We start from the raw sequence: 25,957 nt of genomic DNA on the forward strand, positions 1-25,957 counted from the left end.
TTGCGTTATAGAATTTTCATATATTGGCTTTGATGTTGTTGACGAACATTCCGTTGCAGGCTTGTCAATCATTGCATTTTAGAATAGTGGTGAACATTCCATTCTAGAATTGGTTAACATTGCCTTGTACGTTGTTGACCGACATTCCTTTGTAGAATTTTCATATATTGGCTTCGATGTTGTTGACGAACATTCCGTTCTAGAATTTTCAACCGTTGCCTTTTAAAATGTTCACTAACATTCCGTTCTAGTATTTATCAATCATGACTTTTTTTGAAGTAGCACGAACTTGCATTTTAGAAAGTTCAACGAACATTCCGTTGTAGATTTGTCAATCATTGCATTTTTCAAAGTGAAAGGAACATTCCAAAGTAGACATGTCAATTATTGTCTTTTGGAATGTTCAATAACATTCCATTCTAGAATTTTCCAGCATTGCCTTTGATGTTGTTGACAAACATTCCGTTGCAGGCTTGTCAATCATTGCATTTTAGAATAGTGGTGAACATTCCATTCTAGAATTGGTTAACATTGCCTTGTACGTTGTTGACCGACATTCCGCTGTAGAATTTTCTGTTGTTGGCGAACATTCCGTTCTAGAAATGGCAAACGTTGCATTTTAGAATGTTGACGAACATTGCGTTATAGAATTTTCATATATTGGCTTTGATGTTGTTGACGAACATTCCGTTGCAGGCTTGTCAATCATTGCATTTTAGAATAGTGGTGAACATTCCATTCTAGAATTGGTTAACATTGCCTTGTACGTTGTTGACCAACATTCCGCTGTAGAATTTTCTGTTGTTGACGAACATCCCGTTCTAGAATTTTCAACCGTTGCCTTTTAAAATGTTCACTGACATTCCATTCTAGTGTTCATCAAACATTGCATTTTTTGGAAGTTCCACAAACATTCCCTTGTAGAATTGCCAAACATTGTGTTTTAGAATGTTGGTGAATATTCCATTCTAGAATCTATTCAATTCAATTCAATTCAATTCAATTCAATTCAATTCAATTCAATTCAATTTTATTTGTATAGCGCCAAATCACAACAGAAGTTGTCTCAGGACACTTTCCATATAGAGCTGGTACAGACCAAGCTCTTTTATCTACAAAGAAACCAACATTTCCCCCATGAGCAAGCACTTGGCGACAGTGGCGAGGAAAAACTTCCACTTGACCTTGAAACATTGACCTTTATGTTGTTGACGAACATTCTCTTTTCCAATTTTCAAACATTGCCTCATTTTTGTAGTGCCACGAACATTCTGTTGTAGATTGTCAATCAATGTGTTATGAATGTTGACGAACATTCCGTCCGAGAATTTTCAACCACCGCCCTATAAATGTTCACTAACATTCTGTTCTAGTATTTATCAATCATTACTTTTTTTGAAGTAGCACGAACTTGCATTTTAGAAAGTTCAACGAACATTCCGTTGTAGATTTGTCAATCGTTGCATTTTTCAAAGTGAAAGGAACATTCCAAAGTAGACATGTCAATTATTGTCTTTCGGAATGTTCAATAACATTCCATTCTAGAATTTTCCAGCATTGCCTTTGATGTTGTTGACAAACATTCCGTTGCAGGCTTGTCAATCATTGCATTTTAGAATAGTGGTGAACATTCCATTCTAGAATTGGTTAACATTGCCTTGTACGTTGTTGACCGACATTCCGCTGTAGAATTTTCTGTTGTTGGCGAACATTCCGTTCTAGAATTTTCAACAGTTACCTTTTAAAATGTTCACTGACATTCCATTCTAGTGTTCATCAAACATTGCATTTTTTGGAAGTTCCACAAACATTCTGTTGTAGATTTGCCAATCATTGCATTTTAGAATGTTCACAAACATTCCGTTGTAGAACGGGAAGCAGCTTTTTGTCAACACGGGTGCTGGGTGGTGGAAGGAATACTTCGAGGATCTCCTCAATCCCAGTGTCATGTCTTCCGCAGAGGAAGCAGTGACTGGCGACTTGGAGGTCGATTCATCCATCACCACAGCTGAAGTCACTGAGGTAGTTCGCAAGCTCCTCGGTGGCAAAGCGCCGGGGGTGGATGAGATCCACCCTGAGTACCTCAAGTCTCTGGATGTTGTAGGTTTGTCTTGGTTGACACACCTCTGCAACATCGCGTGGCAGGTGGGGACAATGCCTCTGGACTGGCAGACTGGGGTGGTGGTCGCTCTTTTTAAAAAGGGGGACCGGAGGGTGTGTTCCAACTATCGGGGATCACACTCCTCAGCCTCCCTGGGAAAATCTATTCCAGGGTACTGGAGAGGAGAATCCAGCCGATAGTGCGGTTTTCGTCCTGGCCCTGGAACACTGCACCAGCTCTATAACCTCCACAGGGTGCTTGAAGGTTCAGGGGAGTTTGCCCAACCAGTCCACATGTGCTTTGTGGACTTGGAGAAGGCATTCGACCGTGTCCCTCGCGTCATTCTGTGGGAGGTGCTCCGGGAGTATGGGGTTGGAGGCCCTCTGTTGAGGGCTGTACAGTCCCTGTACAACCGGAGCAGGAGCTTGGTCCGCATTGCTGGCAGTAAGTCGCACCTGTTCCCGGTGCATGCTGGACTCCGGCAGGGATGCCCTTTGTCATCAATTCTGTTCATTATTTTTATGGACAGAATTTCTAGGCGCAGCCTGGGGCCGGAGGGGGTTTGGTTCGGGAGCCGCCAGATTTCGTCTCTGCTTTTTGCAGATGATGTTGTCTTGTTGGCTCCCTTGAGCCAGGACCTTCAGCATGCACTGGGGTGGTTCACAGCTGAGTGTGAAGCAGCTGGGATGAGAGTCAGCACCTCCAAGTCCGAGGCCATGGTTCTCGACCGGAAAAAGGTGGCTTGCTCCCTTGGGGGTTGGGGGAGATGTTCCTGCCTCAAGTGGAGGAGTTTCAGTATCTTGGGTTCCTGTTCACGAGTGAGGGAAGGATGGAACGTGAGATTGGCAGACGGATTGGTGCAGCAGTCGCTGTACCGCTCTGTTGTGGTGAAGAAATAGCTGAACTGAAAGGTGAAGCTCTCGATTTACCGGTCAATCTACACCATAGGTGTATGGTCATGAACTTTGGGTCATGACCGAAAGAACGAGGTCCCGGATACAAGCGGCCAAAATGAGTTTCCGCTGCAGGGTGGCGGGGCGCTCCCTTAGAGAAAGGGTGAGGATCTCTGTCACCCGGGAGGAGCTCAGAGTAGAATCGCTGCTTCTCCACATTGAGAGGAGTCAGCTGAGGTGGCTCGGGCATCTAATTCAATTCAATTCAATTCAATTCAATTCAATTTTATTTGTATAGCGCCAAATCACAACAGAAGTTGTCTCAGGACACTTTCCATATAGAGCTGGTACAGACCAAGCTCTTTTATCTACAGAGAACCAACAATTCCCCCATGAGCAAGCACTTGGCGACAGTGGAGTGGACAGTCTCCGGGGAAGGAGCTAAGTTAGTAACACGCCGTGGTAGGACATGAAAGCATGCAGATGGAGAGGGACAGAAGGACAGAGGAGCTCGTGTATCTTTGGAGGTCCCCCGACAGTCTAATCCTATAGCAGCATAACTAGGGGCTGGTCCAGGACAAGCCTGAGCCAGCCCTAACTTTAAGTTTTATCAAAAAGAAAAGTTTTAAGCCTACTCTTAAATGTAGAGACAGTGTCTGCGGAGCTTGATAGCTAAATGAGGAGCTTGATAGCTAAATGCTCTGACTCCTGTTCTGCTTTTTGAGACTTTAGGAACCATAAGTAGACCTGCATTCTGGGAACGCAGAATCGGTTGCCCCCTGGACGCCTCCCTAGGAAGGTGTTCCAGGCATGTCCCACCAGGAGGAGGCCCCGGAGAAGACCCAGAACACGCTGGGATGACTATGTCACTCGGCTGGCCTGGGACCGCCTCGGATTCCCCCCGGAAGAGCTGGGGAAAGTGTCCGGGGAGAGGGAAGTCTGGGCGTCCCTGCTCAGACTGCTCCCCCCGCGACCCGGCCCCGGATAAGCGGGAGAAAATGGATGGATGGATGAATGGATGGATGGTGTGTGTGCATGGTTAATGCCCTGTTAAACCAGCGTGGTCCTCACAAACGTGTGTGTGTGTGTGTGTGTGTGTGTGTGTGTGTGTGTGTGTGTGTGTGTGTGTGTCTGCCTGTCTCCCAATCCACAGAGGTGACAACGATCACCCAAAGACAGAGTGATCTGGTCATCTATGGTTCCATCTGGGAAAATACAAAAACATGCCAGTTCATATTAGCTTGTAACGCATTACATTAATGAATTCAATTCGATTCAGTTTTATTCGTATAGCGCCAGGCTGGTGCATCATCATGGGTAAGGTTAAGTAAGTCCACATGCACATGGACTGTACTGTACATTTCCCCTTTCTCATGTTGCCATGAGGTGCAATGCATCACAGATAAGAGGCTGAATTTTAGTTGTTTGCACGCAGTTAACTAGATTACAGTACAGATAAGTGAGCAATGTGGCAAATAATGTCATGATTTGTTAATACATTTTATCTTGTTTCCTCACAGACACGGCCTGTTGACTGAGAAACAGCAGCTGACACCGAATGACTGCTTGGCTGTGCTGAGGGCTGCAAAGAAGGACTTCTTGGCAGTTATGGGGAAGGTCTTTGAGGAGAAGGACGAGGCCCTGGAGTTGAATGAGTGCTGCTTGGTGGTGTACTATCTGCAGGCAGTGGTGATTTTGAGACACCTCCAGCAACCAGGCGTGGTGGAGCGCATGACTGTGAGTATTATTGTGCCCTTTTTGTCTTGACATTTTTGTCTTGACATTTTTGCCATTACCTTTACTAATGGATATGATATCCTTGTTTTGTGCAGGTCCAGGAGTGGATTGTGAGGCAACGCAGTCATTGGAGTGAAGGAGCACAAGACTGCAGCACAGCAAGTGGCCACGTTTGCCCTGTCACAGGAAGAGGAGTTTGTAAGTTCAAATTCAAGTTCAAAGCATGTCCAGGAATGTGTTTAATTCATTGTAACTACATTAGAAATGGCTTATTTTATTTTACAAGTAGCCACACAGCCTTCCTCATTCGGGGAGAATCACCTTTTTGCTGAGAGACTCAGCTTTCGTTCATCAGCTGTGAATCATGCATTTGTTCATGTTTGTTATATTTTTCCTCTGCCAACAGTGGTTTGACACGTACTACACCAGGCTGCAGCCACAACTCCTGCACTCCAAGAAGCACAAGAGGGATGACGCAGAGGACCAGGAAAGGTTTTTCATCTCCTCCACAGGGAAGCCCATCTACAACTCTTCCAATGACCTGAGCCGGCTGCACTCCAAGTAAGCAAATCACCATGATCCATTTCACCTCCAATATGTCCCTGGTACTCCAGTGAGAAGCCTTTAAAAATGTTTTCATTTTTAAATGTAGAGACAGTGTCTGCGGAGCTTGATAGCTAAATGAGGAGCTTGATAGCTAAATGCTCTGACTCCTGTTCTGCTTTTTGAGACTTTAGGAACCATAAGTAGACCTGCATTCTGGGAACGCAGAATCGGTTGCCCCCTGGACGCCTCCCTAGGGAGGTGTTCCAGGCATGTCCCACCAGGAGGAGGCCCCGGAGAAGACCCAGAACACGCTGGGATGACTATGTCACTCGGCTGGCCTGGGACCGCCTCGGATTCTCGAATTAGTTGGTGAAGGTCGACAGGACTAAAACAGTCTAAAACTGCGACAGACTGAGTAACAGTTTCTACGGTTTCTGTGTTTGAAGACAAAACAGTACCTGTTAATGGCAGGAGCCGATGAATTCTGTCTCTAATAGTTAGAATTTTATCATTAAAGAAGCTCGTGAAGTCATTACTGTTCAGAGCTAAAGGAATACATGGTTCAACAGAATTATGGCTCTGTCAGCCTGGCTACAGTGCTGAAGAGAAACCTGGGATTGTTCTTATTTTCCTCTATTAGTGCAGAGTAATAGGCTGCCCTGGCACTGCGGACGGCTTTCCTGTATATTTTCAGACTGTCTAGCCAGGCGAACCGAAATTCTTCCAAATTTGTAGAACGCCATTTCCTTTCTATTTTCCGTGAAGTTTGCTTTAATTTGCGGGTTTGAGGAGTATATCATGGAGCTAACCTCCTCTGTTTAATTTTCTTCTTTTTTAGGGGAGCAACAGAGTCAAGTGTCATATGCAATGAACCTGTAGCACGATCAACCAGGTAGTCAACCTGGGAGGGACTAAGGTTAGCATAGGAATCCTTTGTTGTATTGAGACATAGCATTGAATTAAATACTGATGGGATCATATCCTTAAATTTAGCTACAGCACTATCAGTCAGGAGTCTGGTATAAGAATTTTTGCCTACTGGCTGGTAGTCTGGTAATATGAATTCAAAAGTTATTAAATGATGGTCCGATAAAAGAGGATTCTGTGAGGAGACTGTTAAGTCTTCGATTTCAATGCCATATGTCAGATCAAGGTCGAGGGTGTGGTTAAAACAGTGAGTCGGTTCATGTACATTCTGATGGAAGCCAACTGAGTCTAATACTGAGATAAACGCAGTGCTAAGGCTGTCATTATCAATGTCGACATGTACATTAAAGTCACCTACAATAATTACTTTATCTGTTTTAAGGACTAAACCTGATAGAAACTCCAAGAACTCAGCCATAAATTCAGAGTAAGGACCAGGAGAGCGGTATACTATAACAAATAAAACTGGCTGCACTGTTTTCCATTTTTCATGAGAAAGAGTGAGAACAAGGCTTTCAAATGAGTTATAGTCGAGTTCAGGTTTAGGGTTGATCAAAAGGCTTGAGTCAAAGATGGCTGCAACTCCACCTCCTCTGCCGCTGCCTCGAGGAATGTGGGTATTAATATGGCTCGGAGGAGTAGCTTCATTTAGGCTCACATACTCTTCAGGACACAGCCAGGTTTCAGTCAGACAAAATAAATCAATATTATGATCTGATATTAACTCATTTACTAGAACAGCTTTAGAAGACAGAGATCTGATGTTAAGGAGTCCACATTTAATTCTCCTATCTTGTACTATTGCAGTGGTTGTTTTAATTTTAATTAGATTCTTATGTTTAACTCCTCTTCTCTGTATTTTTGGTTTACTTAGTTTATGTGGTCGGGGGGCAGACACAGTCTCTATGGAGTGTTGGGTGGGTAACTGCTCTAATGGAGGCGCAGAGAAGCATGTAGGACTGCAGCTCTGCCTCCTGGTCTCAACTCTGAGTTGTCAGGGGTTAGGTTTATAAATAAAATCAGTCAGATTTCTAGAGATGAGAGCTGCTCCCTCCAAAGTGGGATGGATGCCGTCTCTCCTAATCAGACCAGGTCTTCCCCAGAAAGTCTGCCAATTATCAATGAAGCCAACACCGTTTGCTGGACACCACCTCGACAGCCAGCGCTTGAATGATGACATGCAGCTAAACATATCATGACTGGTCAGATTTGGCAGGGGTCCAGAGAAAACTACGGAGTCCGACATCGTTTTAGCATATGTACACACCGATTCCACATTAATTTTAGTGACCTCCGATTGACAAACCGGGTGTCATTACCGCCGACGGGAATAACAATCTTACTGTATTTACGCTTATCCTTAGCCAGCAGTTTTAAATTTGATTCGAAGTCGCCCGCTCTGGCCCCCGGCAGGCATTTGACTATGGTCGCTGGTGTTGCTAACTTCACATTTCTCAAAATGGAGCTGCCAATAATCAGAGTTGGTTTCTCAGCGGGTGTGTCGCAGAGTGGGGAGAACCTGTTAGAAACATGAAGCGGTTGGTGGTGACCCGTGGGCTTCAGCTTGGGACTATACTTCCTTTGAGCAGTCACCCAGCCTCCCTGATTTCCCGGCTGCTCAAGAGCAGTCGAGGGACGGCTAGCCGGACCTGCACTTGGTCGGTCCGCACCAGCTACGGGGGCCTGGCTAACTACAGCTAATGGTTTGGTTTCCATGGTGCGGAGCCGAGCTTTCAATTCACTAAGCCTCGCCTCCAACTCACCAAATAAACTACATTTATTACACGTACCAGTATCACTAAAGGAGGCAGAGGAGTAGCTATACATGTGACACACCAAGCAGGAGAGAGCTGGAGAGGGACAGAGAGAAGCCATCGCTAGCTGCTAGGCTAAGCTGGTGTAGCTAGCAGAGCAGACAAGCGCGTAGACAAATAAAATTGACGGTCGCTAAATAAACAGACTTATGGGTGCTTGAGCAGAACTAATGTTACTTTAGAGTGTGGATAAAAGGCTGCTGTAACAAAACACAGAGCAAATTGCACTCAGAGGAACAAGAGCGATGAACGCACGCTACTCCTAAGGCAGCAACCAGAAACAGGAGGTCAGACGATACGCTTACCTCAGCATGTCAGCACGTCAGCCGTCAGCATTGCCTGCAGGTGATTAACTCTGGACCTGCTCTTGATTGACCATTTAAATGCTGAAACTATCCATCCATCCATCCATTATCTATACCGCCTATCCCTTTCGGGGTTGTGGGGGGCTGGAGCCTATCCCAGCTACAATGGGCGAGAGGCGGGGTACACCCTGAACCGGTCGCCAGCCAATTGCAGGGCCACATGTAAGGACAAACACACATTCACACTCACACCTACGGACAATTTAGAGTCATCAATTAACCTAATGAGCATGTTTTTGGTCTGTGGGAGGAAGCCGGAGTACCCGGAGAGAACCCACGCATGCACGGGAAGAACATGCAAACTTCACACAGAAAGGCCCCGCCTGACCCGGGAATGCTGAAACTAATAATAACTAAACTGGGTTTGTCTCTGCTTTTAAGGCCAGTGCATGGAATGTTGTGACCTCACAACATTCTGAGTACCACATCTTCAAAGAGATCAAAGCCAAAGCAGCAGATTAAAGAAAAAAAAAAAAAAAAAAAAAAAAAAAAAGATTTCATGGTACCTGAAAGACAAACAACAGTAACTGGATTCAGTCATATCAAAACATGGTTGGAGGCCAAGTCTTATGATCTGTCTACAATCAATATGTGCAGCGCCGTCGCAAGGGGGGTGCGAGGCCCTGTGCGAACTCCAAATGCGAGGCCCTGCTCTTTGACATGGATGCTAAAACGTGTAGAGATCTAACTTTCCAACAAATGTCATATCATTATGATGTAAAAATAATCATTCCCACTAATCGATCTCCGGGCACTTTGGCTTCCTCCCACAGGCCAAAAACATGCTCATAAGGTTAACTGGTTACTCTTGGATTGCCCTTAGGTGTGGACACAAGCTAACGGTTTACAGCACTGCAAAGTAACGTTATGTGTGCTTTGCTGCTCATATCAATAATGCATAAATATCAATAGCAACGTTACATTATACGTGTGCAGTAAATGAGGTTAACTCAGCAACAACCAATGTCAGTAACATAACGTTAATGATATAACAAAGACTGGCTGCCTGTAAACACGTTTTCCTCCATGGCGGTCAAGCCAGCAGCCTCTCGCGTATCCGTGGTCAAACCAGCCACCGCTTCATTTCAAGTGCGCATTTACTCTCAAGTTTACGGTGAAAGCAACCGCCACCAATCTTTACTTCCGGATTTCAAAATAAAGCATCTGTCTTTCTCTTTGTGTGTCTATGTTGTGCAGGCTTCAATGTGTTGAATGTCATATTGAAATGATTTTTTAAAAGTTAAAAAAAAAATAAAAAATTATACCATAAGTAGCTAAAGAAGTGTTACTGAATAATGTACTTCATATGTTACTTGCACAAATATTATCAGCTACTGTTACATTGTACTTTTCTAATAATTTACTCTCAAAATCCCATAAGGCATGGCAATAATTTGCATTTTTGTCTACATTTGAAGTGGGATAAAATCAGTTTCTTCCATAAGTAGTTCATCTAACCTGGACTGCTCTACTTAGTACCTCCGATACTACTTCATCAAATACTATCATGTACTTCTACTGTGTACTTTTCCAGTAATTCACTCTCAAAGTCCATTACAGACAGCAATAAAAGCCATTTTCGTCTAAATTTGAAGTGGGATGAAATCACTTTCTTCCATAAGTAGTTCACCAAACATGTACTGTTGGACTTAGTACTCCCTAGACTACTTGCACAAATAATATGAAGTACTTCTACTGTGTAGTTTTCCAGTAATTCACTCTTAAAGTTCATTACGGACAGCAATAAATGCCATTTTCATCTAAATTTGAAGTGGAATGAAATCACTTTCTTCCATAAGTAGTTCATCAAACCAGTACTACTCAACTTGCTACGTCCTATACTACTTCCTCAAATACTATCAAGTACTTTTACTGTATAGTTTTCCAGTAATTCACCATCAAAGTGCCTTACAGATAGCAATAAGAGCCTTTTCGTATAACTTTCCAATGGAATAAAATCACTTTCTCCCATAAGTAGTTCACCAAATATGTACTGCTGGATTTAGTACTTCTTGACAAAGGAGCAGAAGATTACAGTATGTGGCAATCACAGTTCATTATTGCAATGGGAAGATCGGAAATTACCCTACCTGCTCTGGAGGACCCACTGCAACTGATGTGGAAGGTGAGTCTACTGCACCCTGTGTTAATATCAAAGTTAAAGTCTGCTTTATTATCAATTCTGCAACATGTACTGGACAAACAGAGAATTGCAATTGCGTTTCTCTCAAACCTTGGTGCATGAAATACAAAAAAATAAGCCAGCCACACTAAAATAAACAAAAGGAGTACAGTCAAACTGGAAGAATAAATAAGACATGGTAATAAATTGTCGAACATTTCATTATTACCTGTTAAATGTAGAGGAAAAGGGCTCTTATTGCTATCTGTAAGGCACTTTGATGGTGAATTACTGAAAAACTACACAGTAGTATAGTAGTAAGTAGTAGTAATACACATATTATTAGTGCAAGTAGGTGATGAAGTAATAAGTCCAACACTACAGGCTTGGTGGACTACTTATAGAATAAATTAATTTTATTTCACTTACAAGTTGAACGAAAATGGCTCTTACTGCTATCTTTAAAGGAATTTGAGAGTGAATTACTGGAAAAGTACACAGTAGAAGTACTTCATAGTACTTATACAAGTAGTAAGGGAAGGGTTAGGGTTAGGGAGAGGAGGATGACAGCCAAGCTGTCCTCCATGACAGACAATGACTCCCACCCCCTCCAACACACACTCACTGCACTGAGGAGCTCCATCAGTGACAGGATGCTACATCCAAAGTGTGTGAAGGAGCGGTATCGCAGGTCATTCCTTCCTGCAGCCGTCAGACTGTACAACAGAAACTGCTCCAAGTAAGTATATACTTGTTTTGAATTTGCATTGGACTTGTTCTAATACTTTATACACTTTATTGATGCTGGTGTATATTGGAATTTCCCCTCGTGGGACTAATAAAGGAATATTGAATTGAATTGAATTGAATTGAATTGAACTGAACTGAACTGAATTGAATTGAATTGAATTGAATTGAATTGAATTGAATTGAATTGAAGTACTAAGTCCAGGAGGAGAAGTTTGATAAACTTCTTATTTAAGAAACTGATTTTATCCCATGTCAAAATTAGACAAAAAAGGCTTTTATTGCGATCGGTAAGGGATTTTGAGAGTGAATTACTGGAAAAGTACACAGTAAAAGTAGTTGATAGTATTTGTGCAAGTAGTATAGGAAGCAGTAAGTGCAGCAGTACCAGTTTGATGAACTACTTATGGAAGAAAGTGATTTCATTCCACTTCAAAATTAGATGAAGATGCAAATTATTGCGATCCATAAGTGACTTTGAGAGTGAATTACTGGAAAAGTACACCGTAAAAGTGTTTGATACTATTTGTGCAAGTAGTATAGGAAGTACTTAGTCCAGCAGTATAGGTTTGGAGAACTACTTATGGAAGAAACTGATTTTATCCCATGTCAAAATTAGAGGAAAATGCGAATTATTGCGATCTGTAAGGGAATTTGAGATTGAATTACTGGAAAAATACACAGTAAAAGTACTTCATATTATTTGTGCAAGTAGTATAGGGAGTACTTAGTCCAACAGTACATGTTTGGTAAACTACTTATGGACGAAAGTGATTTTATTACAGATCAAAATTAGAGGAAAATGCGAATTATTGCGATCTGTAAGGGAATTTGAGATTGAATTACTGAAAAAAATACACAGTAAAAGTACTTCATATTATTTGTGCAAGTAGTATAGGAAGTACTAAGTTCAGCAGTATTGGTTTGGTGAACTACTTATGGAAGAAAATGATTTCATTCCATTTCAAAATTAGACGAAAATGTGAATTATTGCGATCCATAAGTGGATCTGAGAGTGAATTACTGGAAAAGTACACAGTAAAAGTGTTTGATACTATTTGTGCAAGTAGTCTAGGGAGTACTAAGTCCAACGGTACAAGTTTGGTGAACTACTTATGGAAGAAAGTGATTTCATACCACTTCAAAATTAGACGAAAATGCAAATATTTCACGATCCTGATGGGATTTTGAGAGTAAATTATTAGAAAAGTACAATGTAACAGTAGCTGATAATATTTGTGCAAGTAACATATGAAGTACATTATCCAGTAACACCTCTTTAGCTTCTTATGGTATAATTTATTTTTTTTTTTAACTTTTAAAAAATCATTTCAATATGACATTCAACACATTGAAGCCTGCACAACACTAACACACAGAGAGAAAGACAGATGCTTTATTTTGAAATCCAGAAGTAAAGATTGGTGGCGGTTGCTTTCACCGTAAACTTGAGAGTAAATGCGCACTTGAAATACAGCGGCGGCTGGTTTGACCACGGATACGCGAGAGGCGGCTGGCTTGACCGCAGTTTTACCTCCGTCTAAACCACATTCAAGATATTAACGCCATGATTCATGACAACAAGCTAGTTAACGTTGTTACCTGTAACCTGTAACATTAGCTCATTTACTTAACAGTTAGCTAGCCTAACAGTTTGAAAACATCATCATTCTGAGTTAGAGAATGAACACAAACATTGCGTTAGATTATTAATTTCCAGAAAATAACAGGGAAATGTTTTCTTACCTGATATCTCCAGGATAACAGTTTTCCGTTTTCCGTTTAAATTCCACATCTAAGATTTGCTCAACATAAAAAAAGGCAAGCAGATGTCGAATAATCCAGGTAATAATCCAGGTAATGCATTACTAGCGGTCCACTAGTCAGGACATGTGCTTGCCGAGGTGCGCATGTTACTGGCTTGGTAATAAAGTCGTCCATTGACGACTTTTTCAGCACTGTAACGTAGCGATAGAAAATTAGCGTTACCACATTTCCTATTCAAGTACGACATCACCGTTATAACATTACAGCGAACACATATGTGTGGTAAGGCTAATTAAATCGTCGTCGTTAGTGTTAACATTTACATCTGTCAGTATAAGTAAGTAGCTCAGTGTTTACGTTAATGTTAGTGGCTAACTAGCCAGTTAGTTTAACGAGATGACTGTCCCTCTTGCCTTGCAGATTTTGCATTGCACATGCTTGTCTTTTGTTATGTGAATGCTCCCAAACTTTAGAGCTTCGTTGCCGGGTAGACATGATACTGGTCTGGCATAACTTCCGGTAACGTGAAGGCTGACGCCAATTACCATTACTGCGCATGTGCATCAAGGACAGACAGGGAGACAAGGCAGCGGAGGGTACAGCGGCAGTTTTGCGTGAAAAACAAAGCTTCAAAAAATAAACGACGCGTCGACTACTAAATTAGCCGTCAACGATTTTGATAGTCGACGTAGTCATGACTAATCGTTAGCTTAGCTTAGCATAAAAACTGGAGATGGATAAACAGCCAGCCTGAATCTTTCCAAACTTCTCCTCACTACTCACCAAGTTGTTGATTGGAGACCCAACACTGGTCCGTGCTCGTCGTCTGCCACCATCAAAAAATACGCCATTCACCGTTGAAATGCTGAAACTAATAATAACTAAACTGGGTTTGTCTCTGCTTTTAAAGCTGGTGTGTGGAATGTTGTGACCTCCCAACATTCCGAGTACCACATCTTCAAAGAGATCAAAGCCAAAGCAGCAGATTAAAGAAAAAAAAAAAAAAAAGATTTCAGGGTACCTGGAAGACAAACAACAGTAACTGGATTCAGTCAGATCAAAACATGGTTGGAGGCCAAGTCTCATGATCTGTCTACAGTCAATATATGCAGCGCCGTCGCAGGGGGGTGTGAGGCCCTGTGCGAACCTCGAAATGCGAGGCCCTGCTCCCCTACAGGGACGCTGCTCTGTGTGTGCTCCTCTGTGTGTGTGATTCTACTGTAGGTGTGTGTTTATGACTTACTTGAAGAAAGCTCCTTTCTGACTTCAGGATTTTCATCTCAAATATCACTGCTGTGACTGAAGGGCAGATATCCATGCAGTATTGTAGTGTATTCAATATAAGAGCTGCAATACTCGGTATGTTCCCTAGGTGGCACTGTAGCTTTGTGGTGTTGTTACTGTGTTGTTGTGGAGACCGGAGAATAAAACAAAAACTAAGTTGACCACCAGACATGGCGTCGTCCACAACATATATTACAAGTATCCTAAACAGCAACTACGCTGAGCTGCCACCATGTCATGGGTTCAGCCCAGCAACGCTGGTACAGGTATAGTGGTATAGTGATAGGTTCCAACAATACACACACAACGGCAGGCACCTCCCAAAAGACTCGCAAGTCAATCCAGCAACATCTTGGAGTGAAACCTCATATAAACTAGGATCTGTGCTTCAAAGCCCTGCTCCAGTCCTTTGATAGGTCTCAAAATGGCTTTGATCCATCAGAGATGACCATCACCATTCCGTTGAGATCATTCGTTTCCGTAGCAACAATCAAATTATTCCAGAGAAATCCCTTCAGAACCAATTGACACCTGTCATGAACCAGTAAACACTACTCCAGGCTAACTGATGGTGAACCTGTGAAAACTGATAGACCTGTCGACTCTAAGCAGTGACACACGTATGAACCATTAATCCTTACAAGTCACTAAAACAACTTACTATCAGCCTACTGTAAAACTGGGACATTGACAGGAAACGAGCAGGTACAGAGGTAGGGGACCCCACTGTGTGTAGTTTTAGTGCTCTCTGACAAATCAGTCCACATAATAACTCAGTAAGAGTTATTATGTGGCTAATACTGATGATTTGTGTGACGGCAGGCACATCCCGTATTGCCTCTCAAGTCAATCCAGCAACACCTTGGAGTGAAACCTCATACAGACTAAGACCTGTACTTTAAAGCCCTGGTCCAGTCCTTTGGTAGGTCACAAAATGGCTTTGATCTGTCAAAGATGACATCACCATTCCGCTGAGGTCATTTGTTTCCATAGCAACAATAAAGACAATATTAAAGCAGTCATTGCAATCAAACTACAGCAGAGAAATCCCTTCAGAACCAATTGACACCTGTCATGAACCAGTGAACACTACTGCAGGCTAACTGATGGTGAACCTGTGAATACTCTGATAGACCTGTCAACTCTAAGCAGTGACACACGTATGAAGCATTAAATCTTAACAGATCACTAAAACAACTTATTGTCAGCCTACTGTAAAACTGGGACATAAACATGAGAGGACCACGTCCACGATCCACATTACAGTCACAGCCATGATCCTCGGGAACCTATGATGCTAAGGCACGAACATGCATTCATTCAGAGGTACTAACATGCATTGACAGGAAACGAGTGGGTACAGATGGAGAGTTGGGGGAACTTACGCTTCCAAATCAAACCCCTTGTAATAATTTGTATATATACAAAAAAATAATCTAATTTCCAATATGAATCAAAACCCACGAATGAAACGCAAGTACAATAGTTTGACCTATGTGGCATTTGGGTATGCAGCCGATTAGCTTAGCTTAGCATAAAAACTGGAGATGGGTAAACAGCCAGCCTGAATCTTTCCAAACTTCTCCTCACTACTCACCAAGTAGTTGATTGGAGACCCAACACTGATCCGTGCTCGTCGTCTGCCACCATCAAAAAGTACGCCATTCACCGTTGAAATGCTGAAACTAATAATAACTAAACTGGGTTTGTCTCTGCTTTTAAAGCCAGTGTGTGGAATGTTGTGACCTCACAACATTCCGAGTACCACATCTTCAAAGAGATCAAAGCCAAAGCAGCAGATTAAAGAAAAAAAAAAAAAAAAGATTTCATGGTACCTGAAAGCATAGACATATACACGTAGGGGGGTGGGGGATTTCCGTGATTGCGGAGCCGAGACTCATCATCTTATCTTATCAACATTATCTGTAACTGCAAAACGATGTTCTCTGTACGCCTTATGTGTTACATCAAAATGAGTTGGAAGGAGCAGCAGTCAGTTCCTAGGGATGGGCCTGCTTAATTGATGATCGATCTTTTATAGATTTAGACTTATTTTATTTAGGATATTTATTGTTGTTTTATCGTCAAATTGTTATGGAGAAATAAACCCCGGTTTTATTTCTCCATATCAACCAACTAACTCCATATTATCTCGCTTAATATGCCAATTGCATAATTTAGCGAATTTGGAAGTCCAGTCACTTCTCTGCTACAACCCTCCTCTTGTTCATTTGTTTTCAACTTTTCAATCAGTGGATTGGTGGATTATTATATTACATCTTACGATGTGTGTATTTGTGTATAGTCACATCTGTCGGGGCGCGGTGCCACCGACACGAGAGGAGAGACGCCGGGTCCGAGCCTCTGTTCAGCAGGTTTGCTTTTTAGCCCGGAGCCTCCACTCTTCATGGAACAACTTACAAGTCAATTGTCATTACAATTAGTCCCAAGCAGTTTAATGATGGTAAAAATGAAACATAGGCTGAGGTAAATAATCTGCATTTCCTCTTTTCTGCGCTCCTCTGACCAGATGGCGTCCATAGCGGTGTCTTGGCAACGGTCTGTTCCAGAAATAACAATAAAACACAAACGCATCACATTATGCAAGTGCTTGTGATTGTTTTTGGTTAAAGAGAGGGGGACAGCAGAGCTACTCTGGCAGCTCAGGTGAGCCAGGTGGAGAGCGGAGGTGTCCTTTATTTTCTTCTTTTATTTTTTATAAAGGGCACCATCCTTACAGGTGAAGCCGAAGCACACAGACGTTCCGCTTTTCTGGGTTCTTATTGGATTCAGAATGAATGCAATCCCATCTTTAATGATATGTAGGCTATACAGCCTGGTCTACGTTCAATAAACTACAGCAGATTAACGTTAGGTCGGAGGGTTTCCCCCCTACCTGTTTATTGACAGGGCTGATACTGACAGAGGACGTAGACTATATGTGATTGACAGAGGGAGAGAGCTTGATTCAAAACAATCCTGTGAAATTATGAAGAAATCTGGATTTATTACTCATTTGTAAACACAACACTTATCAGTCAATAGGCAAGAATCCAAAGTTTATTAATTGAATTAATAACCGCACACAGCGCGGTTATTAATTCCGGGGGGGGGGGGGGGGGGGGGGAATCTCCGTGATCGCGGAGCCGAGAGTCATCATCTGGACTCCGTACCCACGGTCAGTAGGCTATTAGTAGGTAAGAACAACAACAATCAAACAGCAGCAACAACCATTATTCATTGCATTATTACATTTGTGGGAAGTTATTACAACAAGTTGCAGATTTTCACTTCCCCACAAACGTAATAAATCTCTACAAACGTAACAGTTATTACATTTGTGGGAAATCGCGTGTTACGTTTGTAGCAGGCAGCGGCTGTTACGTTTGTGGAAAATGTTTTACGTTTGCAGGATTATTACATTAAAAGCTGCATATTTTTATAACGTTCGTGGTTTATTACGTTTGTGGGCATTATTACATTGGCGGGTGTTACAGGGATGATGACACATGAATGAGGGAGAGGGAAAGAGAAATAATAGACATGGTTGATTGATCTGATTATCACTGTTTTCCAGACAGTGCTGAATAAAGAAGGCCTGTGAACTTGAAAAAAAAAAAGACATCATCCAAGACTTTTTTTTTTTTTTATGCCGGCTGGACCAAAGCGAAAGGGGTTGGTGTTTAACGATGTGATGGGGCCGCTGATCGACTGTCTGGTATTATGGGCTGGTCAGACCAATATTTCAAATAAATAAAAAGTGGCCGACTATCGGCCCAAATAGCACGTCGGCCCACCGGGAAAATGCCCGCTATGCCAGATGGTCAGTCCGTCCCTGGCTAAGACGCTACATTAATGATCCATTAATGTCAGGAAGCACGAAACAAATCGCGTCTATGACGCAACATTTAATTGTCAATTAAAGGACGATTCCGTATTTTACGGGACGGGTGGCAACCCTACCTATAATTGAGCTTGAACAGCCAATTGTGTGGAGAGATTGCTGCCCCATACAAAATAAAACAAATATAGAACAGAAATATGTCAGCTAAGACGCGACATTAATGATCCGTTAATGTCAGGAAGCACCCAACAAGCCATAGCTTCGATGAGCCATAGACGAACGGAGTTCGATTCACCTGATCTAATAAGCAATTGATGAAGCACTGAAAAAACACTTTAAAAACCTTCTCATGGTCATTTTTTAAGCCGAATTACTCGACAGAGCCTACTGATTACTTTCCCAGATGGAAAACACGCGGACCGACGCAGATTTTGGAGAAAAAGCGAGATAACTTTAAATTTGTGGATTTTTGACTGGGGTTCGGCGAGCCCCGCAGCGTCCCGTCGGAGTCCTCACTTCGGGACGAAAGCGACTGCCACACTGTCAAAAACAGTTATATTTCTCTGTAGATTTTACAAATAGATCATAAACTATCACTGAGTTTTAGGCGTGTTATTCAAATGTGTACTTTTTCCATAATGAGTCTTACCTGGACACAGTTTCATGCAAACGATGTCCTCGTGCGCCTGAGGTGAACGGCAGAGTCACGTGATCTTGCTGGGCAGGTGGAGGTCTGCTATCCTGCACGTTCACATACAAGCAGATTGACTGTCTGTGTACATGTATGAAAGAAGATTCACCGACCGGTATCGAGGAACACTTTGAAGTCAAATTTCACGTTTCTGCGTGAGCTCAGAGCTCCTCGTGCGCAAATAATCGACTGTGACGTAGACAGGCCTAAGTAGTTTACGTATTGACTGAATCATGCTCTCCTATCTCTGCTCTCTGTGTGAGCTAGACGTTGAAAGGACGTTTTACTTTCAGTGTTATACAGACATCATTAAAATACGTTTTCATGACGTCATAAAGGTTACAGGCGTCACTAAACTAAGTTTTCAAACAAAATTGTTTAATATCATGAAGACCTCATTGAAGGCGTCAGAATGAACATTATTGCGTCTTGAACATTGTTATTTACTCATTGCAATACGTTTTAGACAATTATTGGACATCCAGAAATCCTGAATGTATGTCAACATCGCCCACATTTTCTCTGGCTCTTCAATTTCTTTCTTTCTTTCTTTCTTTTTTTTTTTTTTTTTTAACAGGGTTTACTAGTAAGAACATCTTATCAAAGTTGTATACTTCACCTGTTCAAGCTTTCTACATTGTATAACAGCTTCTTTACACTCTGGTCATTGCATTTCATGGTAGATCGTATCTGATGCAACATTCTACATGGATTTTCCACAGCACACATGATTTCTGACATAACTGTTTTTAATATGACCTAACATTTATATTAACAACCTTAAATGACAATGAAAACACAGCAAATCCTCATATTTAAGACTATCAAAGCCATAAAAAATTTTCACTTTGTAGAAAGTAAATAACTGAAACCATTCGGCTTTAAGCCAAAAGTGCTTGATCACGCTTGATCAGTTCGGAAAAGCAGGCAAGGGAAGCAAAATAAATGTTGCGGCGATCTGCCTGGAGGTGTGGCTGTGCGCACTGCACCTGACGGCAGTGGACAGCAGAGTAAACGTGTCGGCGGGCGCGCACCTCCATGCCGCCCCTCAACAGGTGAGAACAATTAATAAAATCTGTTTAATTTGTGTAAAATCCATATAAAATAATTTGGGTAAAATGAGTTAATTTAAAACATTGTTTAAAAATGTAGGGCTAAATTTCTGTTTTCTTAAAACCTGATTAAGTTTGTGTTTAATTAATGATTATATTGATATAAAACATGCTTACTTTACTCAGTTGTAAAATATATGTATTTATATTTGTTTGTTTTTTTAAAGGTTTTTCACCTTGCCTCCTCTTCACTACTTAAATAAAAAATAAAGAAGAAAATGAGTGAAATCCAGTCCTTCCTTTTCAAGTGTGGGAAACCATAGCGTTAAAGACACTTGACATTACTTAATCCTGGTTTTATATTTAAATAGCTCTATCGGAATTGATCCCAGAGACTCCATTCCACTTCTCCTCATATTCTTAGGTCAGTATTTATTTTTCACAAGCATTATCTCCAAGAAAATCATGTGAAAGCACTTGTTAAAAACAAAATATATCTACTGTAACTCAATTATTCTAATTCCCGGTTTTATTTTGAAATAGCTCCATGGGATTTGATCCCAGAAACCCCATTCCACTTCTCACATGTTTCTTAGGTCAGTATTCATCTTTCACAAGCATTACATCCGAGAAAATCATGTGAAAACACTGGTTAAAAACACAAGAATGTACTGTACATTCTGTGTTGCCATATTTTGGTTTTATTTTGAAATAGCTCCATGGGATTTGATGCCAGAGACTCCATTCCACTTCTCCTGTGTTTCTTTGGTCACTGTTCATCTTTCACAAGCATTACATCCCAGAAAATCATGTGAAAAAAACTTATTAAACATGCAGGTATCTACTGTATCTCATTTATCGCTAATTCCTGGTTTTATTTTGAAATAGCTCCATGGGATTTGATCCCACAGACTCCATTCCACTTCTCCTGTGTTTCTTAGGTCAGTATTCATCTTTCACAAGCACCATCTCCAAGATAATCATGTGAAAAAAACATCTTAAAAACACAATTATCAACTGTACCTTGTTTTTTACTTATCCTTGCTTTTATTTTGAGTTACCTTTTCGGGATTTTAACACACATATTCAGTTACACATCTCATTTTTTTCTTAAGGTCAGTTTGTGTGTTTCACAACAATTATTTATTTTCTATATTTTAATTTTAAAATTAGTTAGCTTTTTAAAGTTATTAAAAAAAGTATTTCCAGACACATGTGTTTCTAATCTTTGAGCATGTTTAAAATTAGTTAGCTTTTTAAAGTTATTAAAAAAAGTATTTCCAGACACATGTGTTTCTAATCTTTGAGCATGTTTTTGCTTTATTATAAAAACCTTTTTTTCAAAAAAAAAAAAGAAAAAAAGAAAAGAAATCTGGTAACATTACCACAATGATGAGAATTTGTGACAGTTTTCTTCCCTACGTCACCTTCATGGTTTGCGCGGTATGCAAATTCAGTCAAACTGAGGTTGACGCGGACAAAGGATTCATGTCGTAGTCTTTTTTGTGACACATTACCAACTAAAATTCCAGACTGAGACAGTACTGCTACTGTCAACTTTCGAGTGCAATAGTGACTTGGATTAATCGACCAGGTGCTCACCTTTCCATAAGTAAGACAAGTTCCATATAGTCACAGACTACCATTCCAGACTACTTGAGACTACGACGCTCCTGAGAGGAAAGCAATATTGAATTGATATCTATTTCTATAAAGGATTCATGTAGCCTACCAGGTGTTCATACAGTTGTGCTTCAGAGTTTGAAATTTACTGTATGTATTAAAAAAAAGTGCTAATGTAATATTAACAAAGAAAATATTCAGAGATAGTGACTAGGCGAATACATTTATTCTCACACAAATTTGTTTGATCTTTTCAGATCCCAATGATAAATCCAAACATAAAAAAATGGCCCTGATCAACAGTATCTATACCCTCATATTTAGACCATGATTGTGGTCACTGATAGTGGAAATTGAGGGGTTCTGGTACCATCAATCAGAACATTTTTTTTGTTTTTAAATGATGTTATTCAGTTAAGAATAAGATGTCTTTTGTCCTAAAACTCATGCTTTCCTTAATGATTGGCACAGAGAAAAAGAGAAAAATCTTCCTTGGTATATAAACCTATGAGCACAACTGTATGTCTTGATTTGGTACACTTACAGACTACTCTGACATTATGCTGTTACCATTAAATATTGTGTCCTTAATGTGAAATTGTAAGTTTTATCAGGTGCTCTTGCATGACATTGTTTCAATTATATTTATATTGGAAGGGCCTGCAATGTCATCATGGGACGTACAAGAAAAGGTGGTGCAATACCAAAGGATAATCTGTGGATAAGGACTGGCGGAGAACAACACGTAATTAGGGAACTATTAGATTTGAAAATAGCAGAAAGGGAAACATCTTGGAGCTCCAATATACGGCCCGAGCTTTGTATTCGTTTGTTCTCCATAAATCAAGAGAGGTTAAAAAAATGGCTCTATGTAGTTTGGCTGCAAGACAGAAGAGGAGTAAGGACTGCAATCAAACAATTGACCTCACGTGTTGATGTGCAAGTTCATACAAACAAACAACTGACATCGCAGTTGACTGTGCATGTGGAAGACCAAGTCTGCCTCAGTAACTCGGTGCATAGGTCCACCACCGAGAAAGGCACTGAAAATGAGGATGAAGAGAGGAGTGATGAGAGTTCCATTCATATGTGTGATACTAACCTCAGTGGAGGAAATGATAATCTTGATGACCAATTCTGGAGTAAAACTGATACTATTGCAAATACAGCTGCAGCACCTGACATAACCACAGCAGCAGACACAGGCCATCAAAACTTGGATGAAGACTGCAATGATGAGAGTGCCATTCGTACATGTGATATCCGCCTCACTGGAGGAAAAGAGAATGTTGATGACCTTCAAGAATCAGTAACAAAACCTGCAACAGCTGAAGTAAGTGACACAGATACAGTGACAGCAGTTCCAGGTGATGGTGACATGGATGAAGTGAAGAGTGAAGACAGTGCTGGCATTGAGACTTGTTGTAGTACGGGTCAACCTAAACTCATTAAACGAAAGAAGCGCTTTAAAAAGGGACAATGCAATGTTAAAAATTCCCCTGTGAAAAAGACAAGTGAAAAAGAGCAGTACAGACCTATAAAGCCTGGACCAAAATCATTCCAAATACACATTAAAAGAGACAAATGGGTCAAGATCAAGCCAGGTCATGGATTGTCAAAACTCAAGAAGTCATGGACTCATGTCTTGCACACTGGGTTTCAAAAACACAACCCATGTTGTATTTCATTCAAATACCAGCATTGCAGAGCACCTAAGAGCCGGAAAACTTCATCACCTTACATCAAGGCAAAAGCAGTGTGCATGTTTTCTACATGCAACGCAAAATACTTTTTTGTTTTGCAGAAAAAACCCTCCAAGAATGCAAAAAAAAGTTACATTTCATGTGTCTAGATGTGGCAAAGTCGCACATTTATGTGATGAGACAAGGGCAAGGCCAGCCAGCAACCGAAAGAGAGGAAAGATTGCAAGGGCAATCATTGGAGGTGTAAGTAACACCTTTTATCAGAGGTTGGGGGAAACCCCATCATTAGAGCTACTTGCAGGTAACCTCACCCGGGCACTGTCAAAGGATGTCCTGAAAACTGTGTCAGCAGAGATATCTAGAAGCACAAGGCTTCATGATGACATGGTTATGGAGTTAATACTGATGCAGAAAATAATTAAAGAGTCAGATACAGGTTTCATTTTCTGTCCAGGATACATGCAACATCTACAAGTCGATCCTTTTGGCGTCCACCTCTACACTGAGCAAGGAATTTCAATTTTTATTGATCATCTCCGCCAATGCTCTCCTGTGACCCTCTTCCTTGATGCCACTGGTGGAGTTGTGCGCCGGCTCCCTAACCAAGCCAAGAGGGTTCTATATTATGCCCTCTATTTGTCAGGTGGTGGTAAAAACAAACCACCTCTTCCAGTCAGTGAGATGGTCACAAATGACCACACTGTGGCCAACCTGTCCTTTTGGCTGATGAAATTTCTGACAAAAGTGAGAAACATCACAACCATTAAAGTGCAACAAGTGGAGACGGGCTACAGTTGTGCCTTAATGCAAGGTGTTTTGCTTGCTTTCAATAAGCAAGACATTTTGGGGTACCTGGAGATGCTGTGGAAAGTAATCAAAGGCTCTTTGATCACTGCACTACACCTGTGCTCTGCACATATCCTGAAGGCCGTGTCTATTTTCTTTTCCAGGAAAACCAAAGACAACGGCCTGAAGGAATCTGCAAATCATTGTGTAGCACACCTCATCAACAGCACCAGCTTGGAGCAAGCACATCTATTTTTTGGCCACATGGGACGGGTTTTTGGAAGTAGGCTCTTGACTGACCAAGTAGAGGAGAGCTTGGCAGTAATGAAAGGCAGCATCAAGAGCAAGACCAATCTGAATGACTCCAGCACTCAGCCAATGAAGACACAACCTGAGCCACCAAATCGAGCCAAGACAGTACTCGCGAACTCACCATTTCGGCTTTTTTTTGAGGGTGGCCTGGCTGATGTTAGGGGATCTATGCAGATATGCAACAGATGTAGACTCAAGCAAAATAGGTCTAAGTACAGACACGAAAACGTGGCTTACTAACTGTCATGTGGAGAACTGGTTTTCCATCACAAAAAAACAGATTCTCCGCAAGGAACGTTTCCTGAGGCCTGGCTCTTTCATTCGAAAGATGCATACCTCTCTCCGTGGCCGCTACAAGGAGCACATCATGCAATATGGCCTCAATTGAAAGAAAAGGAGAAGCACCTGGAGCATGCTGAGGAGCAATGGGGTAAATGTAGTGTCCGTGCAGCTCCTAAAAGAACCAAATATTTCCACCCTCCTAACAAGATCCCAATCAATCAAAAGACGCTTTCAAAGACGATGGATGAAGACTAATAAACAAGTAAGTGAATGAAACATATTTGTGTAAGTGAATGAAATATATTAATAGCTAATTGTAGAAAATTATAAGGCTTCTGTGAGTCAAATTTCTTAAATGGGACATTCCTTTCAATGGTTGAGTGTATTTTTCTTTTAATTGTATACTGATTCAGTTGATTTCATTTTCACTTAAAATATTTTTTCTACTACTGTATACACCTTCATATTAATCCCCATTGTGTTAGGATAAAGTAATTTCATAGTAGCTTACATTTTAAATTATTATTCACAGCCAAAGATGGGTCCAAGGAAGACCAGATCAAAAAAGAAATCACAAAAAAACACTGGAGACACTGGACAGGTATGGCTTTCTCTCTGTCTCTGTCTCTCTTTCTCAGAGAGAGAGAGAGTGTGTGTTTAATGTTATCTGGGTTAATTTAACTTAATCAGACATATCTTAAATATAATAGACATCTGCAGCTACAGATGACCATCAAAACGGTGGAGACAAGATCGCCACTTCAACAACAACAACAACAACAACAGCAACAGCAAAACTGGTAAGTTTAATTCTTAGAAAACAAACAAAACGCTGACATGTGTCAAACAAAAACAAATGATATCATTCAGTAGGCCTAGTCTGTTTCATTTCTGTTGCAGAAATGTTTATCATCATATCAGCATCAACATTCTAGTGAAATCCACATGATGATGAATGACAAATCAATTCACCCAGCAATTTTTTTTTTAAATATGTATACTATTGCACCCAGAGACAAAGATTGCTTCTGTTATGCTACCCCATCACTATTGTTTGTCAAAACTGGGCTCTTAACTTTCTGTTTTCCGAAGCATCATCAGTTAAGGTTGTGAATAGACGCAGACCCATGGCTGCAAAATGATTAGTCCATGTGAAGGAAAAGATGGTATGCTCCATGCTTTGATAATAATTTGAATGTTGAATCTTTATCAACAGAAGGAAATGTGGCGCAAAAGGGACAGTGAATTAGTTGTTGCTGTCATTGAATCACCTGACAAGACAAACCTCTGCATTCTTCGTCAGTCTGAAATGAATTCTCTTGCACCACACTTGTGGCTGTTGGGGGAGGTAAGTACTACCT

Source organism: Chaetodon trifascialis, chromosome 24, assembly GCF_039877785.1.
Source record: "Chaetodon trifascialis isolate fChaTrf1 chromosome 24, fChaTrf1.hap1, whole genome shotgun sequence".
Classification (NCBI taxonomy): domain Eukaryota; kingdom Metazoa; phylum Chordata; class Actinopteri; order Chaetodontiformes; family Chaetodontidae; genus Chaetodon; species Chaetodon trifascialis.